The following is an 11,216-nucleotide window of genomic DNA, read 5'->3' as shown; positions in this document are numbered from 1 at the left end:
GGGTTATTATAATTACACGAAGGTATTTCGCCCTCATCAGCAGCAGTCCTTGGTATAATTATTCTGGCGGCTAGCTTCCCACGCTATGCGTGCCGCCATCGCACCTGGTTAAGCTTTTCCTAGACGCTAGAGTTATGCTTTGTCCTCGCAACCTTGAGCGATCGGAAAGCGCGTTTCCCCCTCTTGGCCGGCGGAGAAGGGATGCTTCGTTCCGGCCGCGAAGCTCTCCACATCTCTGTAAGGTGCCTTGGGGTGGTCCCGTGCTGAAGATGCCCTCTCGGTGAGCGCATATTTCCCCCTCATCTTTTAAGAGGTTCAATACATACAAGCATTTGTCTCGCAAACCAGATTTTTTTCATGGGAATTTTCCACGTCTCAGTAATTTCTCTCGTCGTATTCGAGTGCTGATTGCCGTGTTATAGTTTGTGAACGAAACTTTCCCTCAAGTCTAAATATTTTAAGGCAGTTTGTCGTGTGCGTATCATGGCTACGCACGCTTTATATCGCATTCCGTTTCTCTACCACGGGTGCGCTTTAAAACCACGGCGCTGCAGTTTTTGCTTTTCTTTTCTTTCTTCTTCTCCGCCCTTAAACTGGCTCTCTTAACTACTACACACAGAACAAAGCAACAGCGCGCGCATTAGATCCCATAGATGAGATGAATATTTACAATTAGTATTAGGGTTATAATTATATTCGAGTGCTGATTGGTGTGCTATCGTTTGTTACCGAAGCTTTCCCTCAAGTCTAAATATTTTAAGGCAGTTTGTCGTGTGCGTATCATGGCTACGCACGCTTTATATCGCATTCCGTTTCTCTACCACGGGTGCGCTTTAAAACCACGGCGCTGCAGTTTTTGCTTCTCTTTTCTTTCTTCTTCTCCGCCCTTAAACTGGCTCTCTTAACTATACTACACGCAGAGACAAAGCAACAGCGCGCGCATGCGATCCCATAGATGAGCTGAATATATATATATATATATATATATAGAAAACTATCAGTCATAGCTCTCGTAGTATAGCCCTCTGGGCCGTTTCCTTCTTTTTTTTTTCGAAAGTAGTCCTATTAGGGTTATTATAATTACACGAAGGTATTTCGCCCTCATCAGCAGCAGTCCTTGGTATAATTATTCTGGCGGCTAGCTTCCCACGCTATGCGTGCCGCCATCGCACCTGGTTAAGCTTTTCCTAGACGCTAGAGTTATGCTTTGTCCTCGCAACCTTGAGCGATCGGAAAGCGCGTTTCCCCCTCTTGGCCGGCGGAGAAGGGATGCTTCGTTCCGGCCGCGAAGCTCTCCACATCTCTGTAAGGCGCCTTGGGGTGGTCCCGTGCTGATGATGCCCTCTCGGTGAGCGCATATTTCCCCCTCATCTTTTAAGAGGTTCAATACATACAAGCATTTGTCTCGCAAACCAGATTTTTTCATGGGAATTTTCCACGTCTCAGTAATTTCTCTCGTCGTATTCGAGTGCTGATTGCCGTGTTATAGTTTGTGAACGAAACTTTCCCTCAAGTCTAAATATTTTAAGGCAGTTTGTCGTTTGCATATCATGGCCACGCACGCTTATATCGCCCTCCGTTTCTCTACCACGGTTGCGCTTTAAAACCACGACGCGGCAAGTTTGTTTCAGAGACTATCCTTTCCTTCCCACTTCTCCGCCCTTAAACTGGCTCTCTCAACTACTACACGCAGAGACAAAGCAACAGCGCGCGCATTAGATCCCATAGATTAGATGAATATTTACAATTATAATTAGGGTTATAATTATATTCGAGTGCTGATTGCCGTGCTATCGTTTGCTAACGAAACTTTCCCTCAAGTCTAAATATTTTAAGGCAGTTTGTCGTGTGCGTATCATGGCCACGCACGCTTATATCGCCTTCCGTTTCTCTACCACGGCTGCGCTTTAAAACCACGACGCTGCAAGTTTGCTTCAGAGACTATCCTTTCCTTCCCACTTCTCCGCCCTTAAACTGGCTCTCTCAACTACTACACGCAGAGACAAAGCAACAGCGCGCGCATTAGATCCCATAGATGAGATGAATATTTACAATTATTATTAGGGTTATAATTATATTCGAGTGCTGATTGCCGTGCTATCGTTTGCTAACGAAGCTTTCCCTCGAGTCTAAATATTTTAAGGCAGTTTGCCGTGTGCGTATCATGGCCACGCACGCTTATATCGCCTTCCGTTTCTCTACCACGGGATGCGCTTTAAAACCACGGCGCTGTAATTTTGCTTCAGAGACTTTCCTTCCCTCCCTTCTTTTCCGCCCTTAAACTGGCTCTCTTAACTACTACACACAGAACAAAGCAACAGCGCGCGCATTAGATCCCATAGATGAGATGAATATTTACAATTAGTATTAGGGTTATAATTATATTCGAGTGCTGATTGGTGTGCTATCGTTTGTTACCGAAGCTTTCCCTCAAGTCTAAATATTTTAAGGCAGTTTGTCGTGTGCGTATCATGGCTACGCACGCTTATATCGCATTCCGTTTCTCTACCACGGGTGCGCTTTAAAACCACGGCGCTGCAGTTTTTGCTTTTCTTTTCTTTCTTCTTCTCCGCCCTTAAACTGGCTCTCTTAACTATACTACACGCAGAGACAAAGCAACAGCGCGCGCATGCGATCCCATAGATGAGATGAATATATATATATATATATATATATATAGAAAACTATCAGTCATAGCTCTCGTAGTATAGCCCTCTGGGCCGTTTCCTTCTTTTTTTTTTCGAAAGTAGTCCTATTAGGGTTATTATAATTACACGAAGGTATTTCGCCCTCATCAACAGCAGTCCTTGGTATAATTATTCTGGCGGCTAGCTTCCCACGCTATGCGTGCCGCCATCGCACCTGGTTAAGCTTTTCCTAGACGCTAGAGTTATGCTTTGTCCGCGCAACCTTGAGCGATCGGAAAGCGCGTTTCCCCCTCTTGGCCGGCGGAGAAGGGATGCTTCGTTCCGGCCGCGAAGCTCTCCACATCTCTGTAAGGTGCCTTGGGGTGGTCCCGTGCTGAAGATGCCCTCTCGGTGAGCGCATATTTCCCCCTCATCTTTTAAGAGGTTCAATACATACAAGCATTTGTCTCGCAAACCAGATTTTTTTCATGGGAATTTTCCACGTCTCAGTAATTTCTCTCGTCGTATTCGAGTGCTGATTGCCGTGTTATAGTTTGTGAACGAAACTTTCCCTCAAGTCTAAATATTTTAAGGCAGTTTGTCGTTTGCATATCATGGCCACGCACGCTTATATCGCCTTCCGTTTCTCTACCACGGTTGCGCTTTAAAACCACGACGCGGCAAGTTTGTTTGAGAGACTATCCTTTCCTTCCCACTTCTCCGCCCTTAAACTGGCTCTCTCAACTACTACACGCAGAGACAAAGCAACAGCGCGCGCATTAGATCCCATAGATTAGATGAATATTTACAATTATTATTAGGGTTATAATTATATTCGAGTGCTGATTGCCGTGCTATCGTTTGCTAACGAAACTTTCCCTCAAGTCTAAATATTTTAAGGCAGTTTGTCGTGTGCGTATCATGGCCACGCACGCTTATATCGCCTTCCGTTTCTCTACCACGGCTGCGCTTTAAAACCACGACGCTGCAAGTTTGCTTCAGAGACTATCCTTTCCTTCCCACTTCTCCGCCCTTAAACTGGCTCTCTCAACTACTACACGCAGAGACAAAGCAACAGCGCGCGCATTAGATCCCATAGATGAGATGAATATTTACAATTAGTATTAGGGTTATAATTATATTCGAGTGCTGATTGGTGTGCTATCGTTTGTTACCGAAGCTTTCCCTCAAGTCTAAATATTTTAAGGCAGTTTGTCGTGTGCGTATCATGGCTACGCACGCTTATATCGCATTCCGTTTCTCTACCACGGGTGCGCTTTAAAACCACGGCGCTGCAGTTTTTGCTTTTCTTTTCTTTCTTCTTCTCCGCCCTTAAACTGGCTCTCTTAACTATACTACACGCAGAGACAAAGCAACAGCGCGCGCATGCGATCCCATAGATGAGATGAATATATATATATATATATATATATAGAAAACTCTCAGTCATAGCTCTCGTAGTATAGCCCTCTGGGCCGTTTCCTTCTTTTTTTTTTCGAAAGTAGTCCTATTAGGGTTATTATAATTACACGAAGGTATTTCGCCCTCATCAACAGAGTCCTTGGTATAATTATTCTGGCGGCTAGCTTCCCACGCTATGCGTGCCGCCATCGCACCTGGTTAAGCTTTTCCTAGACGCTAGAGTTATGCTTTGTCCGCGCAACCTTGAGCGATCGGAAAGCGCGTTTCCCCCTCTTGGCCGGCGGAGAAGGGATGCTTCGTTCCGGCCGCGAAGCTCTCCACATCTCTGTAAGGTGCCTTGGGGTGGTCCCGTGCTGAAGATGCCCTCTCGGTGAGCGCATATTTCCCCCTCATCTTTTAAGAGGTTCAATACATACAAGCATTTGTCTCGCAAACCAGATTTTTTTCATGGGAATTTTCCACGTCTCAGTAATTTCTCTCGTCGTATTCGAGTGCTGATTGCCGTGTTATAGTTTGTGAACGAAACTTTCCCTCAAGTCTAAATATTTTAAGGCAGTTTGTCGTTTGCATATCATGGCCACGCACGCTTATATCGCCTTCCCTTTCTCTACCACGGTTGCGCTTTAAAACCACGACGCGGCAAGTTTGTTTCAGAGACTATCCTTTCCTTCCCACTTCTCCGCCCTTAAACTGGCTCTCTCAACTACTACACGCAGAGACAAAGCAACAGCGCGCGCATTAGATCCCATAGATTAGATGAATATTTACAATTATAATTAGGGTTATAATTATATTCGAGTGCTGATTGCCGTGCTATCGTTTGCTAACGAAACTTTCCCTCAAGTCTAAATATTTTAAGGCAGTTTGTCGTGTGCGTATCATGGCCACGCACGCTTATATCGCCTTCCGTTTCTCTACCACGGCTGCGCTTTAAAACCACGACGCTGCAAGTTTGCTTCAGAGACTATCCTTTCCTTCCCACTTCTCCGCCCTTAAACTGGCTCTCTCAACTACTACACGCAGAGACAAAGCAACAGCGCGCGCATTAGATCCCATAGATGAGATGAATATTTACAATTAGTATTAGGGTTATAATTATATTCGAGTGCTGATTGGTGTGCTATCGTTTGTTACCGAAGCTTTCCCTCAAGTCTAAATATTTTAAGGCAGTTTGTCGTGTGCGTATCATGGCTACGCACGCTTATATCGCATTCCGTTTCTCTACCACGGGTGCGCTTTAAAACCACGGCGCTGCAGTTTTTGCTTTTCTTTTCTTTCTTCTTCTCCGCCCTTAAACTGGCTCTCTTAACTATACTACACGCAGAGACAAAGCAACAGCGCGCGCATGCGATCCCATAGATGAGATGAATATATATATATATATATATATATATATATATATATATATATATATATATATAGAAAACTATCAGTCATAGCTCTCGTAGTATAGCCCTCTGGGCCGTTTCCTTCTTTTTTTTTTCGAAAGTAGTCCTATTAGGGTTATTATAATTACACGAAGGTATTTCGCCCTCATCAGCAGCAGTCCTTGGTATAATTATTCTGGCGGCTAGCTTCCCACGCTATGCGTGCCGCCATCGCACCTGGTTAAGCTTTTCCTAGACGCTAGAGTTATGCTTTGTCCTCGCAACCTTGAGCGATCGGAAAGCGCGTTTCCCCCTCTTGGCCGGCGGAGAAGGGATGCTTCGTTCCGGCCGCGAAGCTCTCCACATCTCTGTAAGGTGCCTTGGGGTGGTCCCGTGCTGAAGATGCCCTCTCGGTGAGCGCATATTTCCCCCTCATCTTTTAAGAGGTTCAATACATACAAGCATTTGTCTCGCAAACCAGATTTTTTTCATGGGAATTTTCCACGTCTCAGTAATTTCTCTCGTCGTATTCGAGTGCTGATTGCCGTGTTATAGTTTGTGAACGAAACTTTCCCTCAAGTCTAAATATTTTAAGGCAGTTTGTCGTTTGCATATCATGGCCACGCACGCTTATATCGCCTTCCGTTTCTCTACCACGGTTGCGCTTTAAAACCACGACGCGGCAAGTTTGTTTCAGAGACTATCCTTTCCTTCCCACTTCTCCGCCCTTAAACTGGCTCTCTCAACTACTACACGCAGAGACAAAGCAACAGCGCGCGCATTAGATCCCATAGATTAGATGAATATTTACAATTATTATTAGGGTTATAATTATATTCGAGTGCTGATTGCCGTGCTATCGTTTGCTAACGAAACTTTCCCTCAAGTCTAAATATTTTACGGCAGTTTGTCGTGTGCGTATCATGGCCACGCACGCTTATATCGCCTTCCGTTTCTCTACCACGGCTGCGCTTTAAAACCACGACGCTGCAAGTTTGCTTCAGAGACTATCCTTTCCTTCCCACTTCTCCGCCCTTAAACTGGCTCTCTCAACTACTACACGCAGAGACAAAGCAACAGCGCGCGCATTAGATCCCATAGATGAGATGAATATTTACAATTATTATTAGGGTTATAATTATATTCGAGTGCTGATTGCCGTGCTATCGTTTGCTAACGAAGCTTTCCCTCAAGTCTAAATATTTTAAGGCAGTCTGCCGTGTGCGTATCATGGCCACGCACGCTTATATCGCCTTCCGTTTCTCTACCACGGGATGCGCTTTAAAACCACGGCGCTGTAATTTTGCTTCAGAGACTTTCCTTCCCTCCCTTCTTCTCCGCCCTTAAACTGGCTCTCTTAACTACTACACACAGAACAAAGCAACAGCGCGCGCATTAGATCCCATAGATGAGATGAATATTTACAATTAGTATTAGGGTTATAATTATATTCGAGTGCTGATTGGTGTGCTATCGTTTGTTACCGAAGCTTTCCCTCAAGTCTAAATATTTTAAGGCAGTTTGTCGTGTGCGTATCATGGCTACGCACGCTTATATCGCATTCCGTTTCTCTACCACGGGTGCGCTTTAAAACCACGGCGCTGCAGTTTGTGCTTTTCTTTTCTTTCTTCTTCTCCGCCCTTAAACTGGCTCTCTTAACTATACTACACGCAGAGACAAAGCAACAGCGCGCGCATGCGATCCCATAGATGAGATGAATATATATATATATATATATATATATATATATATATATATATATATATATATATATATATATATATATAGAAAACTATCAGTCATAGCTCTCGTAGTATAGCCCTCTGGGCCGTTTCCTTCTTTTTTTTTTCGAAAGTAGTCCTATTAAGGTTATTATAATTACACGAAGGTATTTCGCCCTCATCAGCAGCAGTCCTTGGTATAATTATTCTGGCGGCTAGCTTCCCACGCTATGCGTGCCGCCATCGCACCTGGTTAAGCTTTTCCTAGACGCTAGAGTTATGCTTTGTCCTCGCAACCTTGAGCGATCGGAAAGCGCGTTTCCCCCTCTAGGCCGGCGGAGAAGGGATGCTTCGTTCCGGCCGCGAAGCTCTCCACATCTCTGTAAGGTGCCTTGGGGTGGTCCCGTGCTGAAGATGCCCTCTCGGTGAGCGCATATTTCCCCCTCATCTTTTAAGAGGTTCAATACATACAAGCATTTGTCTCGCAAACCAGATTTTTTTCATGGGAATTTTCCACGTCTCAGTAATTTCTCTCGTCGTATTCGAGTGCTGATTGCCGTGTTATAGTTTGTGAACGAAACTTTCCCTCAAGTCTAAATATTTTAAGGCAGTTTGTCGTTTGCATATCATGGCCACGCACGCTTATATCGCCTTCCGTTTCTCTACCACGGTTGCGCTTTAAAACCACGACGCGGCAAGTTTGTTTTAGAGACTATCCTTTCCTTCCCACTTCTCCGCCCTTAAACTGGCTCTCTCAACTACTACACGCAGAGACAAAGCAACAGCGCGCGCATTAGATCCCATAGATTAGATGAATATTTACAATTATTATTAGGATTATAATTATATTCGAGTGCTGATTGCCGTGCTATCGTTTGCTAACGAAACTTTCCCTCAAGTCTAAATATTTTAAGGCAGTTTGTCGTGTGCGTATCATGGCCACGCACGCTTATATCGCCTTCCGTTTCTCTACCACGGCTGCGCTTTAAAACCACGACGCTGCAAGTTTGCTTCAGAGACTATCCTTTCCTTCCCACTTCTCCGCCCTTAAACTGGCTCTCTCAACTACTACACGCAGAGACAAAGCAACAGCGCGCGCATTAGATCCCATAGATGAGATGAATATTTACAATTATTATTAGGGTTATAATTATATTCGAGTGCTGATTGCCGTGCTATCGTTTGCTAACGAAGCTTTCCCTCAAGTCTAAATATTTTAAGGCAGTTTGCCGTGTGCGTATCATGGCCACGCACGCTTATATCGCCTTCCGTTTCTCTACCACGGGATGCGCTTTAAAACCACGGCGCTGTAATTTTGCTTCAGAGACTTTCCTTCCCTCCCTTCTTCTCTGCCCTTAAACTGGCTCTCTTAACTACTACACACAGAACAAAGCAACAGCGCGCGCATTAGATCCCATAGATGAGATGAATATTTACAATTAGTATTAGGGTTATAATTATATTCGAGTGCTGATTGGTGTGCTATCGTTTGTTACCGAAGCTTTCCCTCAAGTCTAAATATTTTAAGGCAGTTTGTCGTGTGCGTATCATGGCTACGCACGCTTATATCGCATTCCGTTTCTCTACCACGGGTGCGCTTTAAAACCACGGCGCTGCAGTTTTTGCTTTTCTTTTCTTTCTTCTTCTCCGCCCTTAAACTGGCTCTCTTAACTATACTACACGCAGAGACAAAGCAACAGCGCGCGCATGCGATCCCATAGATGAGATGAATATATATATATATATATATATATATATATATATATATATATATATATATATATAGAAAACTATCAGTCATAGCTCTCGTAGTATAGCCCTCTGGGCCGTTTCCTTCTTTTTTTTTTTCGAAAGTAGTCCTATTAGGGTTATTATAATTACACGAAGGTATTTCGCCCTCATCAGCAGCAGTCCTTGGTATAATTATTCTGGCGGCTAGCTTCCCACGCTATGCGTGCCGCCATCGCACCTGGTTAAGCTTTTCCTAGACGCTAGAGTTATGCGTTGTCCACGCAACCTTGAGCGATCGGAAAGCGCGTTTCCCCCTCTTTGCCGGCGGAGAAGGGATGCTTCGTTCCGGCCGCGAAGCTCTCCACATCTCTGTAAGGTGCCTTGGGGTGGTCCCGTGCTGAAGATGCCCTCTCGGTGAGCGCATATTTCCCCCTCATCTTTTAAGAGGTTCAATACATACAAGCATTTGTCTCGCAAACCAGATTTTTTTCATGGGAATTTTCCACGTCTCAGTAATTTCTCTCGTCGTATTCGAGTGCTGATTGCCGTGTTATAGTTTGTGAACGAAACTTTCCCTCAAGTCTAAATATTTTAAGGCAGTTTGTCGTTTGCATATCATGGCCACGCACGCTTATATCGCGTTCCGTTTCTCTACCACGGTTGCGCTTTAAAACCACGACGCGGCAAGTTTGTTTCAGAGACTATCCTTTCCTTCCCACTTCTCCGCCCTTAAACTGGCTCTCTCAACTACTACACGCAGAGACAAAGCAACAGCGCGCGCATTAGATCCCATAGATTAGATGAATATTTACAATTATTATTAGGGTTATAATTATATTCGAGTGCTGATTGCCGTGCTATCGTTTGCTAACGAAACTTTCCCTCAAGTCTAAATATATTAAGGCAGTTTGTCGTGTGCGTATCATGGCCACGCACGCTTATATCGCCTTCCGTTTCTCTACCACGGCTGCGCTTTAAAACCACGACGCTGCAAGTTTGCTTCAGAGACTATCCTTTCCTTCCCACTTCTCCGCCCTTAAACTGGCTCTCTCAACTACTACACGCAGAGACAAAGCAACAGCGCGCGCATTAGATCCCATAGATTCGATGAATATTTACAATTATAATTAGGGTTATAATTATATTCGAGTGCTGATTGCCGTGCTATCGTTTGCTAACGAAACTTTCCCTCAAGTCTAAATATTTTAAGGCAGTTTGTCGTGTGCGTATCATGGCCACGCACGCTTATATCGCCTTCCGTTTCTCTACCACGGCTGCGCTTTAAAACCACGACGCTGCAAGTTTGCTTCAGAGACTATCCTTTCCTTCCCACTTCTCCGCCCTTAAACTGGCTCTCTCAACTACTACACGCAGAGACAAAGCAACAGCGCGCGCATTAGATCCCATAGATGAGATGAATATTTACAATTAGTATTAGGGTTATAATTATATTCGGGTGCTGATTGGTGTGCTATCGTTTGTTACCGAAGCTTTCCCTCAAGTCTAAATATTTTAAGGCAGTTTGTCGTGTGCGTATCATGGCTACGCACGCTTATATCGCATTCCGTTTCTCTACCACGGGTGCGCTTTAAAACCACGGCGCTGCAGTTTTTGCTTTTCTTTTCTTTCTTCTTCTCCGCCCTTAAACTGGCTCTCTTAACTATACTACACGCAGAGACAAAGCAACAGCGCGCGCATGCGATCCCATAGATGAGATGAATATATATATATATATATATATATATATATATATATATATATATAGAAAACTATCAGTCATAGCTCTCGTAGTATAGCCCTCTGGGCCGTTTCCTTCTTTTTTTTTTCGAAAGTAGTCCTATTAGGGTTATTATAATTACACGAAGGTATTTCGCCCTCATCAGCAGCAGTCCTTGGTATAATTATTCTGGCGGCTAGCTTCCCACGCTATGCGTGCCGCCATCGCACCTGGTTAAGCTTTTCCTAGACGCTAGAGTTATGCTTTGTCCTCGCAACCTTGAGCGATCGGAAAGCGCGTTTCCCCCTCTTGGCCGGCGGAGAAGGGATGCTTCGTTCCGGCCGCGAAGCTCTCCACATCTCTGTAAGGTGCCTTGGGGTGGTCCCGTGCTGAAGATGCCCTCTCGGTGAGCGCATATTTCCCCCTCATCTTTTAAGAGGTTCAATACATACAAGCATTTGTCTCGCAAACCAGATTTTTTTCATGGGAATTTTCCACGTCTCAGTAATTTCTCTCGTCGTATTCGAGTGCTGATTGCCGTGTTATAGTTTGTGAACGAAACTTTCCCTCAAGTCTAAATATTTTAAGGCAGTTTGTCGTTTGCATATCATGGCCACGCACGCTTATATCG

At 44.6% G+C, this 11,216-nt stretch overlaps 1 protein-coding gene across 2 annotated transcripts in view; it reads left to right on the top strand.

The window, feature by feature from the left end:
• The window catches only part of LOC129386573 (uncharacterized), a 120,501-nt gene that overhangs the window by 54,813 nt on the left and 54,472 nt on the right, over window positions 1-11,216 (top strand). The gene's annotated exons all lie outside the window — the stretch shown is intronic.

Source organism: Dermacentor andersoni, chromosome 4, assembly GCF_023375885.2.
Source record: "Dermacentor andersoni chromosome 4, qqDerAnde1_hic_scaffold, whole genome shotgun sequence".
Taxonomy (NCBI): Eukaryota; Metazoa; Arthropoda; class Arachnida; order Ixodida; family Ixodidae; genus Dermacentor; species Dermacentor andersoni.
This window is presented reverse-complemented; position numbering and strand designations above follow the sequence as displayed.